We start from the raw sequence: 16,174 nt of genomic DNA on the forward strand, positions 1-16,174 counted from the left end.
CTCTATCTTGCTGAACCATATATTGGCCATCATCAATCCATTTGCCAGACAGAAGTCTAAAATGGCCTGTCTTTCTTTATTCCTCTTGCCCCACCCATTTGGAATCAGGCTGTCCTCATATCCTTTCTGTCTGTATGTTCAAGCCATCCACTTTCCACACCAGTTTCTGTTGTCCTGCTTTGCCTAGTTGGGTCTGCAACTCCTGTCTGAATGCACTATCTTCCTCACTATCACAAACCTGCTGTGGGGCATAGACTCAGATTATAAATAGTGCCCTACCCTTGCACCGGAATCTGATTGCCATGAGTCTATCACTGATTCTGATGACATCCTCACTGTCTTCAGAAGCCTGTCTCTCACCAAAATTCCCACACTGTTTGTAGTCTGTCCTCCTACAGTGTAGTAGATTCTGGATGCCAAGCCAAGTGGCTTTGCTGTGCTGCCCTTCCATATTGTCTTGTGGCTATACATAAGATATCCAGCTTCCTCTTTACCACCATGTCATCCCCTTCCAAGCTGCGTCCTGTCAGTGAACCTACATTGTGTGTAGCAATTCTTAGTTCATGAGAAAGAATCAGTGGCACAAGAGGTAACTAAAGGTGGAGGAGTCTCAGTCTATATTAAAAACGACTTCCCATCCAGACCAGTTGAAGTGTATGACCCACTGGAACTCATACATGTGCAACTCACCATAAACAAGGTCTTGTACCATATTCTTGCAACATATAGGTCCCCTTCCATGTCCTGGGAAACCGCTAGTACCAATCTCAGTGTACTAGAGGCCCTCACCATTTAACCTAATATAATCTTCATGGGGATCTCAACTACCACTCTACAGAGTGGGAATCCTACACTATTTCCGATGCCCAGCAATTCCTAATCTTCATTAATACCAACATCCTGGAACAGTTGGCTGTGTTCCTCACCCAATGTAATGTCCTCCCTCATGAGATTTGACTGTAAGGCAATATTACTTGAAATAAAAATTAAATTCAGGGGCCCAGTGAAACAAAAAACCTTTTGGAACTGATCTAAGGTTAACCCATTTCTATTAAATGACACCTTGGATAATTTCCAAGCACCCCCAAACCCAGTAAACAACATAAAATGTGTTGAGCTGTTTACTAAATCTCATAATGTGAAATTGTTCAATCTCGCCGTTTGTTCTTGCACACGGGTTCGGAGCCGATCCTCGGCTCCGAGTCGGCCGCATCACTAGCTCGCATCTTCGAGAAAGCTCGAGGCACAGTAATATCCCATGATCCTCCGGTGCTAACTCTCAGATCTAGTTTGCCGCTAGCAGCAGATCGCATCGAGAGGCTCGGGCCAGTAGAAATTTTACTATTTTTTCTTGTTATATACTGATAATTTTTTATTTTTCTTATACTCTTTATCATAGCATTTGATAGCTTTATTATATAGTGGTTGTTTGACTAGTTTAGGTAGTTTGTTACCTTAAAATTCTTAGTAAGGGCCTTAGGCCGTTTTTTTTCTGTAAGAATTTACAGTATTTAAAAAGTTAATAATTTTTTGCCTTTAACTTTTTCTATTTTTCATATAAATATATATCTTAGTCTGCTGTGGTGTGTTTTACAGTTTACATTTATATATATATCACTTATATTGTAGTGTAGAAATTTTTCTTAAGAGTGCTGTCTTTTTTCTATTAAAAATGTCAGAAAAGACCAAAAGTGTTTTTAAAAGGTGTCAATGTGGACAGAAGATGTCCATTACTGACAACCATTCATCCTGCGTCTACTGTCTTGGCCCTCTCCACTTGCAGGAAGACTGTTCCATCTGTCATTCCTTTAGTGGGAGGGTCATGCTGGAAAGACGCAGGAAGTTGGTTGACAGAGGTTTGATTAAACCTGAGTTTCAGGAGGCCCTGGACAAGGCTGAACAGGTTTCGAAGTCTTCGAAGGGGTCGAAGTCTTCAAGAGTGTCGGAGCCCAAGTCATCGGCTCCGAGCACCTCTTTTCAGATTCGGACACCGGCTCCTATGACTTCGGTGCCGGGTGTCGAGACCTTATCTCTGCACGAGGCTCAGGTCTTGGAGCCGGTATCAGAGGTACCACCGTCTACTATCCTTCGCTCGGTGACGGCTTTGATCCCTTTGACCCGTTCTTCAAGGCCACTTTCCGACTCCGATGTGGACCGAGTGGTACAGAAGCTTATGGAGAACTCGGCTTTGTCAAAATTAATCGAGGTTTCGTCCCAGCTGGTTTCAAAACTCGAAGCTATTCCAGTTCCCTCTACACTTCCTCCTCCGAGACCCGTCGAGTCATTGGTGTTAGGAGTCGAAGAACCGATGATTGTAGAGCCCTCGGTGCCGAAGCCTCCAGTAGTGCTATCGGCTCCGTTGACCTTGACTCCTTCGGAACCAGCCGGAGAGTCTCTGAGCCGAACATCTTTCCTGGGTTCCGGGGGGATTAGTCGAACCGAGATTTCGGTTCCGACTCTTCCTCTCGGTGCCTCAGCTCAGATCAGTTCGGATCCGTCCTCGGTGTTGGAGCCCGTGGTTCCAATTCCGGAGAAACGACCTCCTTCTTCGGATCAGGTCGGATCTTCGGGTCGGGGCACCGGTGCCTTTGACATCATGAGGAAGGTCTTGTCTGATCAGACACATACTTCATCGGCATCTTCATCTCCTTCCCCAAAAGGTCCGCATTCTGCTTCTGTGCCTTCGGTACCTACCAAGCATCGAGACCCAATGCCTCAGACGTCCCCACAGGGAGACTCTGGTTCCTCAGATGCATCCCCAGAAGCTCCCGCTGAGGATGTTCCGAGAAAACGACTGTGCAAGAGGAGGCACACAGATTCCCCACAGGAATCTCTTACATCTGATACCGATTTAGATGAAACAGAAGGGTCCCCATGGTCCACCTCTGAGGATGTCTCGTTTGCAGACATTTTGGAAATCCTGAAGCAAAGAGGGGACTGGCAAACCCTTACCCCTTCTGCGGATGAATCGGTCTTACTGAAGGCATTTGGGACTCAACCTTCTACCTCCTGGGTGACTCCACCCTTTGATGATCTCATGGATCTAATAGCTCGGAGGGCTTGGGAAACACCTGATACAGTGGAACCAGTCCCTCGTAAACCCAACAAATACATGACAGCTCCCCAAGATAAAGCATATCTTACAAAAGGAGTTCCCGTAGACACTATGGTGGTGGCGGTGGCCACTAAGAAAGAGATGTCTGAATCATCTTCCTCTGTCCATCCTCCTAATAAGGATTCTAGGACAATGGACAGATATGGGAAGCGCATATTTAGTTCGGCGACTTTTTCCATCCGATTGCTCAACTACCTTACGCATTTCACGCGTTTACAAAGAGATCTCATTAAGGAATTAGGAGATACTCTCCAGGGACACACAGATGCTGCTGTCGCCGAGAAAGTGACAGCGCAACTTAACACCCTAAATTCCATAGTCAACTCGTCCATGAGGCTGATTTCATACGCAGCCGAAGGATCGAGTAGAGCGGCAGCTTCAGCGATTGCCCTGAGAAGACAATCCTGGTTGCGCTTATGCTCCTTTGCGGAAGCCTTTAAGTCTTCCTTTGCCAACGCCCCCTTTGATGGTGCCTCCTTGTTTGGGCCCAAAGTAAAGGAGACTCTCACGAGGTGTGAACAAGAAGCGAAGACCCTGTCTGCTGTAGGGGTCCGTTTTTCCGTTCCATCTAGACCCTACCCTAAAGGGCAACGAGGAGGAAAGATGTGGTTCCGAAAGACTCAGAGATCTTTTCAACACACCCAAAGTGACGCCCCCTCCAGACGCAGAGGAGGGGGAAGAAATGGAAGACGCCGCCCAGCCGGCAGAGGGGGTCTGCAAAATCAGGGTGACAGAGAGACCTTCTCTGGAAAACCCTTCCAGCACTCCTGAGTGCAGGCCCGGCTGTCCTACTCTGGAGGCAGTCGGGGGTCGCTTGGCTTTATACCCAGAGGCCTGGCTAAATCTTACATCAGATTACTGGGTAAAAAGCATAGTTACCAGAGGCTACAACATCCCCTTCATAAAAATACCACCAAACTCCAAAAAACTCCCAGATGTTCCACCCAGTCTGCGAGACCAAGCAACCATAGAGATAGGAAGGTTGCTTGAAAACAGAGTCATCCAACCGGTTCTTTTTAGTTCCAAAGAAAACAGGGGACTGGAGGCCAATTTTAGACCTCAGCAAGTTAAATACCTTTGTGAAAAAGGAAAAGTTCCGGATGGTCACGCTTCAGTCAATCCTCCCTTTTCTGCAAAAGGGCGACTGGATGTGCTCTATAGATCTCAAAGATGCGTACTACCATATCAAAATGGCCAGGGCGTCCAGAGATCACTTGCGCTTCCAGCTGGGAGCCAGTCATTTCCAGTTTCTCGCTCTGCCCTTTGGTCTCACCTCAGCCCCCAGGGTGTTCACCAAATGCATGGCAGTAGTAGCGTCTCACTTGAGAAGAAACGGATTCCGGGTGTTTCCTTATCTAGATGACTGACTCCTTTCCGCCACCACCAAGTGTCGTCTTCTACAAGCCAGGGACTACACCATCAGTCTTTGCTCTTCACTAGGCATAACGGTGAATTTTGGAAAATCTGTCTTATCGCCGTCACAGTGTATCTTATTTATAGGAGCACAGCTAGACACTTCCCTGGCTCAAGTTACTCTCCCCCCATCAAGAGTATCAGACCTCAGGCATCAAATTTCGCTCCTTCTTCACAACAACAGAGTCCCTGCACGACAAGTATTAAGAGTGCTAGGCTTGATAGCAGCCTCCCTTCTTGTAGTTCCTTTAGGCAGGATGCACATGAGGATCCTTCAATGGATGCTATTCACCCAGTGGTCGTATCTACAACTTCCACTGTCTCACGAAATCTTGATCACGAATTCTTGCAAGAAGGATCTCTTGTGGTGGATACACAGTCAAGAGCTAACACTAGGACGACCCTTTGTATTACCCAGTCCGGTAGCAACTCTAACCACGGACGCTTCCCTGATAGGGTGGGGGGGATTTTTTCAGGGACAAACAGTCCAAGGTCAATGGTCCAACTTGGAGTACGATCTGCACATCAATGTTCTAGAGCTGAGGGCAGTGTTTCTAGCGTTGCAACACTTTCACAAGTCCTTACCTCGGGGAACAGTGACAGTTCAGACAGACAACATGTCAGTGGTCTGGTACATAAACAAGCAAGGGGGAACCAGATCTTACCCGTTATGCAGAGAGGCCCTCAGAATTTGGCAATGGGCAAAGTCCACTGGACGCTTTCTGATAGCAACGCACATCCCGGGGACTTCCAACGTAATCGCTGACAGGTTGAGCAGAGCCATCCTGTTCCCTCACAAGTGGTCCCTCAAACCTCAAGTGGCGGAAGAGATCTTCCGCAGATGGGCCAGCCTTGCTGCGACCTGTTTGCATCCCCTTTGAATGCCAAATGCAGAAGCTACTTTGCCCTGTTACCCCCCCCCCAGGGGGTGTCCCCAGGGACGCACTGGTATACGATTGGCCCCCGGGTCTCCTTTACGCTTTTCCTCCTGTTCCACTAATTCCCAGGTTTTTGCAGAAAGCCAAACGTCTGGACAGGACCATAATACTGATAGCCCCATTCTGGCCTCGACAAATCTGGTTTCCTTTCCTTCAATCCCATCAAGTGGAGGAACCATGGATACTGGACCCGGAGCCAGACCTGTTGACACATTCGTCGGGAGTTCCTCACACCTTCCTCAAGTCCCTCAAACTGACAGCTTGGCTGCTCCGCTTCCCATCTTAGCCAGGTCGGAGTTACTATCTCCTGCAGTACAACAAATTATTGTATCTTCTCACAAACCATCTACAAGAAAATTGTACATCAGCAAATGGAACCGTTTTGCGCACTGGGCCTCCAAACAAGGTATAGATCCATTCGGGGCCCCAGTACACAAGATACTAGATTTCCTCACCTCACTTTTTTTTTTTCAAGAAGGAGCATCAACATCCACTGTAAGGGTTCAACTGGCCGCTATATCCAATTTTCATATTGGCCGTAAGGATGGTTCTCTTATGTCCCACAGGCTTTGTAAAGCCTTCATGAAAGGTACTTTTCATCTCCGTCCCCCTTTTCGTAATCCAATAGCACCTTGGAATCTTAATCTCATGTTGCCCCCTTTTGAACCAGCAACCACAACTCCGTTAAAATTTCTTTCGTGGAAAACACTTTTCCTGGTTGCCATCACTTCCGCCAGAAGAGTTTCAGAGTTACAGGCTCTATCTATCCGACCCGCGTACATGATTTTTCATCCGGATAGAGTAACCTTGCGCACCAATCCGTCCTTCCTTCCGAAGGTTTGTTCGATTCAGAACATCAATCAATCTATTGAACTGCCTACCTTCTTTAAAAATCATTCCAATAAGCTGGAATAAACATTGCACAAGTTGGACGTTCACAGACAACTAAGATTTTACTTCCATAGGACAAAAGAGTACAGAAAGTCAGCTCAACTATTTGTCTCATATGCTGACCAAAGAAAAGGACAGGCAGTAACGAAGGTTACCTTATCCAAATGGCTCTCAGATTGCATAAATTTCGTATATGCTGAATCCAAACAGCAACTCCCTTTCAAACCCAGAGCTCATTCTACAAGGGCGATTGCTACCTCTTCAGCCCATACCGCTCGTTTGCCTTTAGATACCATTTGTGCAGCGGCAACTTGGGCAAAACCACATACCTTTATCGCCCACTACAAGCTAGACAAGAGCTCCAGTGACAGGGCGACGTTTGGTTCCACTGTACTCAGGAATGTTCTCCCTTGAGCCACCCGGGAAAAAGGAGCTAGGACGCTACCGTGTAAGAACAACGGCGAGATTGAACAATTTCACATTAAGAAGTTATGTCTTACCATAACGATCCATGTGAATTGTTCATCTCGCCTTTGTTCTTACATTCCCCCCCTCCATCCCCCGCCCCACGGTCTGGGAGAACGGTTTTCAATTAGATTCCTTTTCAGCCTTTTCTAGGTATGGTTGGCATGTTATTAACATCAGTAATGGCATCTTTTATCCTCTACCTGGCAGTAGGGTTCCAGACACTTTGTAGTATCTGTTTATAAGTGTTTTAGACACATTTCTAAGAGGGATTCTTCTGGTATAGCAAACTAGATCTGAGGGTTAGCACCGGAGGATCATGGGATATTACTGTGCCTCGAGCTTTCTCGAAGATGCGAGCTAGTGATGCGTCCGACTCGGAGCCGAGGATCGGCTCTGAACCCATGTGTAAGAACAAAGGCGAGATGAACAATTCACATGGATCGTTATGGTAAGACATAACTTCTTATTAATAGCTGTATAGGGCGAGCTGTGTCCACTTGTATGTAGATTAAGACAAACTCAAAAGACAAGCCACTCTGGTGGAATCACAGTATCAATCAGTTACACAACAAAAGAAAAAAAATCTTGGCCAAGCGTAGGAGGGATAAAGCCCAACATACTAAAAGCCCCCTGACCAATGTAAATAGGCAGCTAAGAGGGTTAATTAATGTTCAAAGGCTAAATTTGAAGAAAAATAGCTTCTTGGGTAAAGGATAACCACAAAGCTTTCTACAGCTATGTAAGTAAAATGAAGGGAAATATTAAAAAATGCACAAAACTTATCGAAATAGCATCACCTGTACTGAACCGGAGGCCATTGCCAAGCTTTTGGCTGACAGATTCAGCTGAAGTCACCCCCCCCCCCACACACACACACACACACACACACACAGTCCAAAGGAAATATCACATACCCAGAAAACCATTACTAGGGCACACTTTATCAATACACTTTCCAAGGCCAAAAACACTGCATCAATGAGCCCCAGTACCATCCAAGGATGCATACTAAGTAGCATGAAACATGACCTCTTTGGTCCACTTGAATCACTTTTCAGCTGGAGCCCTACTGTCAGGTTTTGTGCCCAAGGAACGGAAGATGACTACAACTATTATCCTGCACAAAGGAGGTCCAACCAACTGTCTGGGTAACTACAGGCCCATAAGTCTGCCCAGCCTCATAATGTAAAGCCATGGCAAGAATCATCATGGACATTATAAATGAGGACATAGGTAACCTGCAGACACTGGAGCGATCATATTTTGGGTTTGTTAAAGGGAGGTCATGCCTATTAAATCTGGTGGAATTCTTTGAGAGGGTTACCAAAGCAATGGATGAGGGCAAGACTGTGCACACAGCTCACCTCGACCCGACAAAGTTTTTGCTACAGTACCCCACTCCATAGACAAGCTCACTAAATTAGGTATAAACCCTTTTATCACCTGCTGGATAGCCAACAGTCTTACTGATAAGGACCCAGGAGGTCAGTATATGTGAGGCCTCCCACACCAAGAGGCCAGTCACTAGCAGAGTCCACAGGGCTCGGTACTGGGTCCACTTCTTTTTGTCATCTATCTTACTGATAAGGACCCAGGAGGTCAGTATATGTGAGGCTTCCCACACCAAGAGGCCAGTCACTAGCAGAGTCCACAGGGCTCGGTACTGGGTCCACTTCTTTTTGTCATCTATTTCTCTTAAGTGGAAGCAAGCTATAAAAGTTTATGGCTGACTTATTTGCAGGTGATTGCACTCTGGGGGTTATTATTGACTCCCATGCAGACACTAGCATTCTTCAAGAAGGCATATCTCTGACTAACAAATGGTGCTAAAACAATGGTCTTAAACTCAATGCTAAATAATGCATAATTGTACCGTTTGGGAAGTCAACCATCCCAGCTAATTACCATGTTGATAATATTCCCCTAAGAGTCAACCCAGTGGTCAGGGATCTGGATACACACACAAACAGTAGCCTTATCTTTAACCACCACATGGCCACAGTGGTGAGGAAATCCTTTTATGCTGCACAATTTATAAGTAATAGCATGGCATCTAGGTCGAAAGAGGTCGTTATCCCACTGTAGTCTGCCCTTTTCAGACCAGTCAGAGGATGCAAAGCTCTCTTCAGTATGTACCTGACCAGGCATATGCAGCAACTTTTGCTACCTCAGAGGTTCCTTACAAAAAGAATACAAGGCATAACAAACCCACCTTACACAAAACACCTAAAAGCCTTTCCTTCTACTCAGTCTCCAATAGATTGCTGAGGAGTGATCTGTGCCAGACTTAAAAGCATCAGCAAACCCCACACTTATGAATCTCCTGCATATTCAGAAGTTAAACAGTACCAGAAATAGAAGATCTAGGGACCTAAATTTTGGCTGTGACAAAAGCAGAACATGCTGGAGAGACAGATACGAGTCCCAAAGACTGCTCCTTCCTGCATTACAGGCTTCCCATCCATGTGACACTGAGTCCATTTATTACCCATTTTAAGCACCACCTAGGAAATTTACACTTGGCATGTGCCCATGTCCCTTATGGACAGAGATAGTTTATAAATATCTGGCCCTCAGTGTCCTATTTGGATACAGGACATCGTTATTCTTTCAGGAAAATTTGGCTAGGCTTAGAAAGCCCCACCCCCCCAGGTCATTAGCCTAGTAACACTGTATGAATCTATAAGAAATGTTAGTAGCAGTGATTCAGACATTAAAAGTTCTTCACCACTTAAAGGTTTCCAGGTCCCCTTTTATTGGTTGCAGACAACACCACAGGCATGTGGTACTGCATACAAGGGGATACAGGGTCATTTTCTTTCTACCAGTTGACATTTATAGCCTGTGAGCTAGCCTTACAGGATTATCTGATTATACGGGCCTCATACAATCCCGTCAGAGCAAAACCTAGTGGCACACTTAACAGATCCCGGATGGACACTCATGATTAGAAACTCAGGACAGAGGTCTGCCTGGATTTTTTGCCACATATGGGGAACACTTCAGATAGTTCTGTTTGCCTCCTGTCAAAACAGTCCTTTGGAAAAATTCTGTTCAAGACATCCTTGTAGCTATGCTTGGCGGACAGAGTCATTGTTATTCCCTTGAATAGGAATGTTCTTTCATGCATTTCCACCTTTTCCATTGATACCCAAGGTACTTCTGAAGATTTGAAAAGAATTAAAAAGGTCATTGTGGTGACCCCCTTTTGGCCCAGGCAGAGTTGGCTCTCCCTGTTATTGGAATTGGTCAAGGGCAATTACCACAAGCTTTCTCACACTCTGGATATGCTCACACAGTGTCAGGAGTGAATGGAGCATCCCATCTTAGAGCAATTGCTGCTGACAACGTGGATGATTCTAGACTGATAACTTTAGGCACTCGTTCCTTGAGGATGTGAAGAAGGTATTGAAGGACGCAAGAAAACCTGCAACTAAAAAGTCATATGTGGAAGAGGTTTTCTATGTGATGCCTGATTGATATTAGAGGGCCCGGTATAGTGCCTTCCCTATGGTTTTGATATATTTGTGTGAGCTACTTAATGATAGCTTATCTTATACATCTTGCAGCCATCTCTGCTTCTCTGCCTATGGATCCCACTGTTTCATCTCTTGTTGTGGTCAATATTGCACTTGAGACCCCCATGAAAGTGAATTCCTCCTCCTTCTTGGGATTTCAACTTTGTCCTTGAAAAATTGACCTTGTCTCTTTTTGAACCTATCTTTCAGGCTGATTTGAAGTACATCACTTGGAAAACTGTTTTTTATTGCTCTGACGTCTGCAAGTCGAGTCTCTGAGCTGCAGGCTCTCGCAGTGTGCCAAACTTATTTGATTTTACACAGGGACAGGTTTGTTTTATGCACTATTCTTCCATTGATGCCAAACTTCTTTCTGAATTTACTCTTTATTAAGCCATCAATCTCCCAGATTTCTTTCAGGAACCTACAAATGAGCGAGAGAGAGAGACGGTTCTACATACCTTGTATGTGCAGACTGCTCAGGTACTACCTTGTATGTGCAGACTGCTCAGGTACTACCTTGACAGAACTAATCCCTTCAGAAGAGCTGAACAGCTGTGTATTTCCTGATGTTCTTCGTATTTCATTGTTGCAGTCATTACATTTCGGTTATCTGCTTGCAGGTAGCCCTCAATTGGCCTGATTAACAAAGTCTTGGGTCCTGCGTCGGTTGCTGTCCCTTCTTCCATGACGTCAGGTCGTCAGGGGTATAAAACATGCAGCTGATGCCATTACATCAGCCTTTCTTGCCATGCAGAAGCAGTTCGCAAGTGCTGATCATCCGACTCCTGAAATTTTCATTTTCGAGTTTCAGAACAGAAGTCTTCAACTAAAGCCAAGTACGCCATTGGGGAAACTTTTTCTTGCTCCTTACCAATGTCAGTAAAAGTTAATAATTGCATTACTTGTGGAAAGCAAGTACCTCATAAAGATTTTCATTTGCACTGTATTCCTTGCCTAGGCCTTGACCATGACATACCTTGTTGTCGGTATTGTGCTTTATTTAATCAGTGCACTATCCGTCGGTATATTTTCACCTCTAAATATTTCGGTTCTCGGTTTAATTATCCAGAAATGTCGTTGGTTAGCCATCCGACTACCGGGGTTCCAAAAAAATACAACGATAAAGACAGAGACAGGCCACCGAGGTCCAAAACTGCTGAGGACACTTCTCCTAAGCCAGTCGCCAGTTTGCCGGTACTCAGTGAGGTGCTTTCACAGCCCCTGATACCCACTACTTCTGATTCACAGGCCTCTACTGACACCCATTTGGAGATGCTTCAACTATGGAACATGCGGATGTCTCTACCTTGGATGGGTCCGGAGCTGCTGTGCAGGCACCGGCTTCTGAGGGTGTATTCAGGCCTCCGGGCTTGCATATTAAACTGATGCCTCCTTCTTCTCTTAGGCCCAAATCTCAAACCATGCCTAAAAAAACAATGCCCAGGCCACATGCTCAGGACTCTATGCCTAAAAAACAAATGATAAGAATGGCTAAAGATCAAATAACTCTAATCAGGGGTAGCCACCACCACCCCCTTTCTAAGAGGACTAGGACTGAAGTGGTTTATGAATCTTCTGACAAGGATTCTTTTTTTTTTTTTTCTGATTCTTTGATGATCTGGATTTGCACTTATCTACTTATGAGGATTCTGATGCAGAGGATTCCATTCCCTCTGCTTCCCCTCCAGAGGATTTTTCTTTTGGGGAAACCTTACATACTCTAAGGGAGCATTTCCACTGGGAAAGCCAGGATTTTTCTGATTCAAAAAAGAGGCTTAGGGATTTCTTACTTTAGCTATTCCTCCTGTACTAGACATTGTTGATGATGCTTTCTGAGAATCTAGTTCAGCCCCTGATTCCTTTCCTCCTGCTCCCAGAAAACCAGACAGATACTACAGAGTCCCTGAGTCACACAAGTTCCTTTTTAAAAATCCTATTGCGGATCCAGAGACTATTTCACAGGGGCCCAAGGGCATTAAAGCTTCTACTGCTAAAAATCCTACCCCTTCTGATAGAGACTCCAGGGCGCTGGATAGATGGGGTAAGAAGGTTTACACTTCTGCAACTTTGGCCATTAGAGCTGTAAACTGCCAGTTTCATATGTTAAAGTATCAGCAACATGTTATTGGATTGCTTAAACAGAAAATGATGTTGATTCCTGACTGTGTGGAAAATAAAGAATTACAGGATTTGATGCATTCTGCTGAACAAGTTGGAAAACATACTTTGCAATGTGGTTTTGATTCATTAGAGGCCTCTTGCAGGGCTGCTGTTACTGGGTCTGTGCTCAGAAGGCATGCTTGGCTTAAGGAACAGTCTTTGCCTGATCATGTTAAAGCTAAATTGTTGGATACTCCCTTAAATCAGGACTGCCTGTTTGGCAACAAGGCTGAGGAAGTCCTTAAAAAGATGGAAGATAAAGCTAAATCTATGCAAACTGTTAAAGATTTCTTACAAGTTCAGCCTCCTAGATTTAGTAGGCACTGGACCTCAAAGAATTTGTTCTTTCCAGCCCCTTCCAGGGCTTCTCAAGCCAAACCCAGACACAGCAAAATCTCCAGGTTTCAGTCCCAGGGGACACACAGGACTAAGCAGGGGCCTCCACTTCCAAATCTGGGAGTAATAAGACTCCCCCTATGGCAAACTGTCTCAATGACTTCCTTTTAAACTTTCCAAGCACTTATCAACTGACTGCCCCTTTGGAGGGAAAGATTGCTCTTCATGCAAAGAACTGGAAACTCATTACCCAGGACCAATGGGTTTTAAATATAGTGTCCCATGGATACAGATTTCACTTCCACACATTGCCAACACCAAGCGGGTGGCTGGACCTACCCCCAAATCAGTGGGCAGAGGCCCCCAAAAAAGTACTTTCTCTTTTAAGCATGGGGGCTATTCAACTGGTACCAGAAGAGGAAAAGGGACAAGGATTCTACTCGAGACTTTTCCTGGTATCCAGAAGAGACAATTCATGGCATCCTATCCTGGACCTGTCTACTCTAAACACCTTTCTGGAGATTCCAAAATTCAAGATGCTGACTCTTCAACAATTACTTCCTATGCTAGGCAAAGATGCCTGGTTGGCAACACTAGATTTAAAAGAAGCATACCTGCACATCCCAATCAGGGAATCTTGCAGAAGATACCAACGCTTCAGAGCAGGCTACACGCACTATCAGTTCTCTGCACTGCCCTTTGGCTTATCTACTACACTCAGGGTATTCACAAAATGCCTAGCTCCAGTTATTGCATTTTGCAGGCAAAGAAATATTCAAATATACCCATACCTGGACGATTGTCTAATTCAGGCAGAACGCCAGGACATACTTTTGAATCATCTGGCCTTTGTACAAAGGGTTCTAACTTGTCTGGGGTACACCATAAACGAAAAGAAATCACACCTGGTGCCCTGTCAACAAATTATATTCCTGGGAGCAAGCTTAAATACAACTTCCCAGATGGCCTACCTCACGCCAGAGAAACTAATTCATTTGACAACCTACTTCAAACAAGTGGCCACAAAAACCCTGCTATCTGCAAGACAAATACTGCAAGCCTTGGGGTTCATGGCCTCCTGCATTCTTCTAATTCCATATGCAAGACTGCATATGAGGAAACTACAGTTGTATCTAAAAAGCCTATGGTGTCAACATTCTCATGACCTAGAAGAAATGATTCTTATCATACCTTGCCTACGCCTAGAGTTCTTTGGTGGGCAGAGGCTTGCCAACAAAACAAGGGGCTACCTTTCACACCACCCCCTGCCGCCCAAACCCTAACAACAGATGCATCAGACTATGCATGGGGGGCTCACCTGGCAGAGAAGTACATTCAGGGCAAATGAAACCCAAGTCAAATGCACCTGCATATCAATCAGAAAGAAATGTTAGCTGTACAGAATGCTCTGACAGCCTTCAAGGACCACATTCTTCCGGGACAATTAATGGTAAAGATGGACAACACCACTGTTGAGTTGTACATAAACAAGCAGGGTGGTATACATTCTTACCCCCTCTACAGACTAGCCATGGCATTGTGGAACACAGCCTTGAGCTACCAAGTGCACCTACAAGCTCAATTCCTGCCAGGAAAGTTAAATACACTGGCAGACGGACTAAGCAGAAACCTCATGGACCCACACGAGTGGAAACTGGAACCAAGGATTTTCAACATGTTGACAAGCAAATGGAGGAGCCCAGATATAGACCTGTTTGCCTCTCCCCAGAACTTCCAATTAGACAAATTTTGCACAAGGACACCCCACAAACAAGCCTGGAAAGTGGATGGTCTGTCCTTCAGCTGGAAAACCTATCAGTCTATGCCTTCTCCCCTCTGCGTCTGCTCTCCAAAGTACTACTAAAAATCAAACAGGACAAACCAAGGATGATTTTGATTGCTCCAGACTGGCCACGCCAACACTGGTACCCCCTCCTGCGCAGTGTGTCACGGTTATCCCCATGGCACCTGCCTCAGACTCCTTCCCTATTGTCTCAGCAGGAGAACCAGATTCTGCACCCTCAGCTTCTAACACTGAACCTTGCAGCCTGGCTAATTACATAATATCTCCTTTACCATCCCTCAGTAAACCTATGATGGATATCATTTTAGAGGCAAGGAGGCCTAGCACTAGAAAATCCTACGCTGAAAAATGGAAAAGATTCTGTGCCTGGAACCAGTCTCAAGGAATGAGCACAGCAGCACCCAGTTTACCTCAGATTTTACAATACTTAACTGAGATGCTTCACAAGGGCCTGTCTTTTTCCGCCATTAAAATTCACACCTCAGCCATTTCAGCTCATTATAGCACAGAACCCCCCCTTCTCTCATCCAGTGCTCAGAGGGGCCAAAAATTTAAGACCACCCAGGAGATCTCCAACCCCAGCGTGGGACCTTAACTTTGTTTTGGAGAAACTCGCTGTACCTCCTTTTGAGCTAGCTGCTACTGCAGACTTAAAATTTCTTTCTTGGAAAACAGCTTTTCTTTTAGCAATCACTTCAGCTAGAAGGGTATCTGAATTACAGGCCCTTATGGCAGTGGAGCCTTTCATCATCTTTCATTCAGACAGGGTGTCCCTCAAAACCATGCCCAAGGTGGTATCCAATGTGGCTCTTAATCAGTCCATTCATTTGCCAACCTTCTTTCCCAATCCACAGAACAAAGGGGAACTGATATTGCACTCCTTAGATGTGCACAGAAACTCAGATTCTATTTGGACAGGACTAAACCTCAAAGGAAATCTGAACAACTGCTGGTAGCATTTGCTGCAGGAGCAGAGGGGAAGGCTATTTCAAAGCAAACCATTTCTAAATGGATAGGCCATTGCATTTATTTCTGCTATAAGCACCATGGAAAATCTATCCCCCAGGGGATCAGACCGCACTCCACCAGGGCTGCATCTACCTCTACAGCCTTTCTCAGAGGCGTCCCTACCAGGGACAACCTAGAAGCTGCTACCTGGAGTTCTGTACATACTTTCACCAAGCATTACCATTTGCCAGTTTTCTCTAAATCCAGAGCTGGCTTTGCAACTGCAATCTTGCAGGGCCTTATAGCTAGTCCTAATGCTGTCTAAATTCCTCCTCCCAACCTCAGCTTTGGGAATCTACCCAAATGTAATGACTGCAACAGTGAAACACGAAGAACATAGTACAGTTGTGTACACTTACCATAAATGTAGATGTTCGAGTGTATTCACTGTTGCAGTCCTGGTTACCCTCCCTCCAGCCCCCTAACTTCTTTTGGCTATTCCTCTACTTTCCTTTACTATGCTTAAAAGCCTTTTTGATGCATTTGCTTTTTTGTTAGAGGTATATCATTGTACTTTTAT

At 45.3% G+C, this 16,174-nt stretch overlaps 1 protein-coding gene across 1 annotated transcript in view; it reads left to right on the forward strand.

The window, feature by feature from the left end:
- Window positions 1–16,174, forward strand: part of USP31 (ubiquitin specific peptidase 31) — a 2,233,792-nt gene that overhangs the window by 1,965,226 nt on the left and 252,392 nt on the right. The window lies entirely within an intron of this gene.

Source organism: Protopterus annectens, chromosome 12.part0 (genome assembly GCF_019279795.1).
Source record: "Protopterus annectens isolate FY-2018-M chromosome 12.part0, PAN1.0, whole genome shotgun sequence".
Classification (NCBI taxonomy): domain Eukaryota; kingdom Metazoa; phylum Chordata; order Ceratodontiformes; family Protopteridae; genus Protopterus; species Protopterus annectens.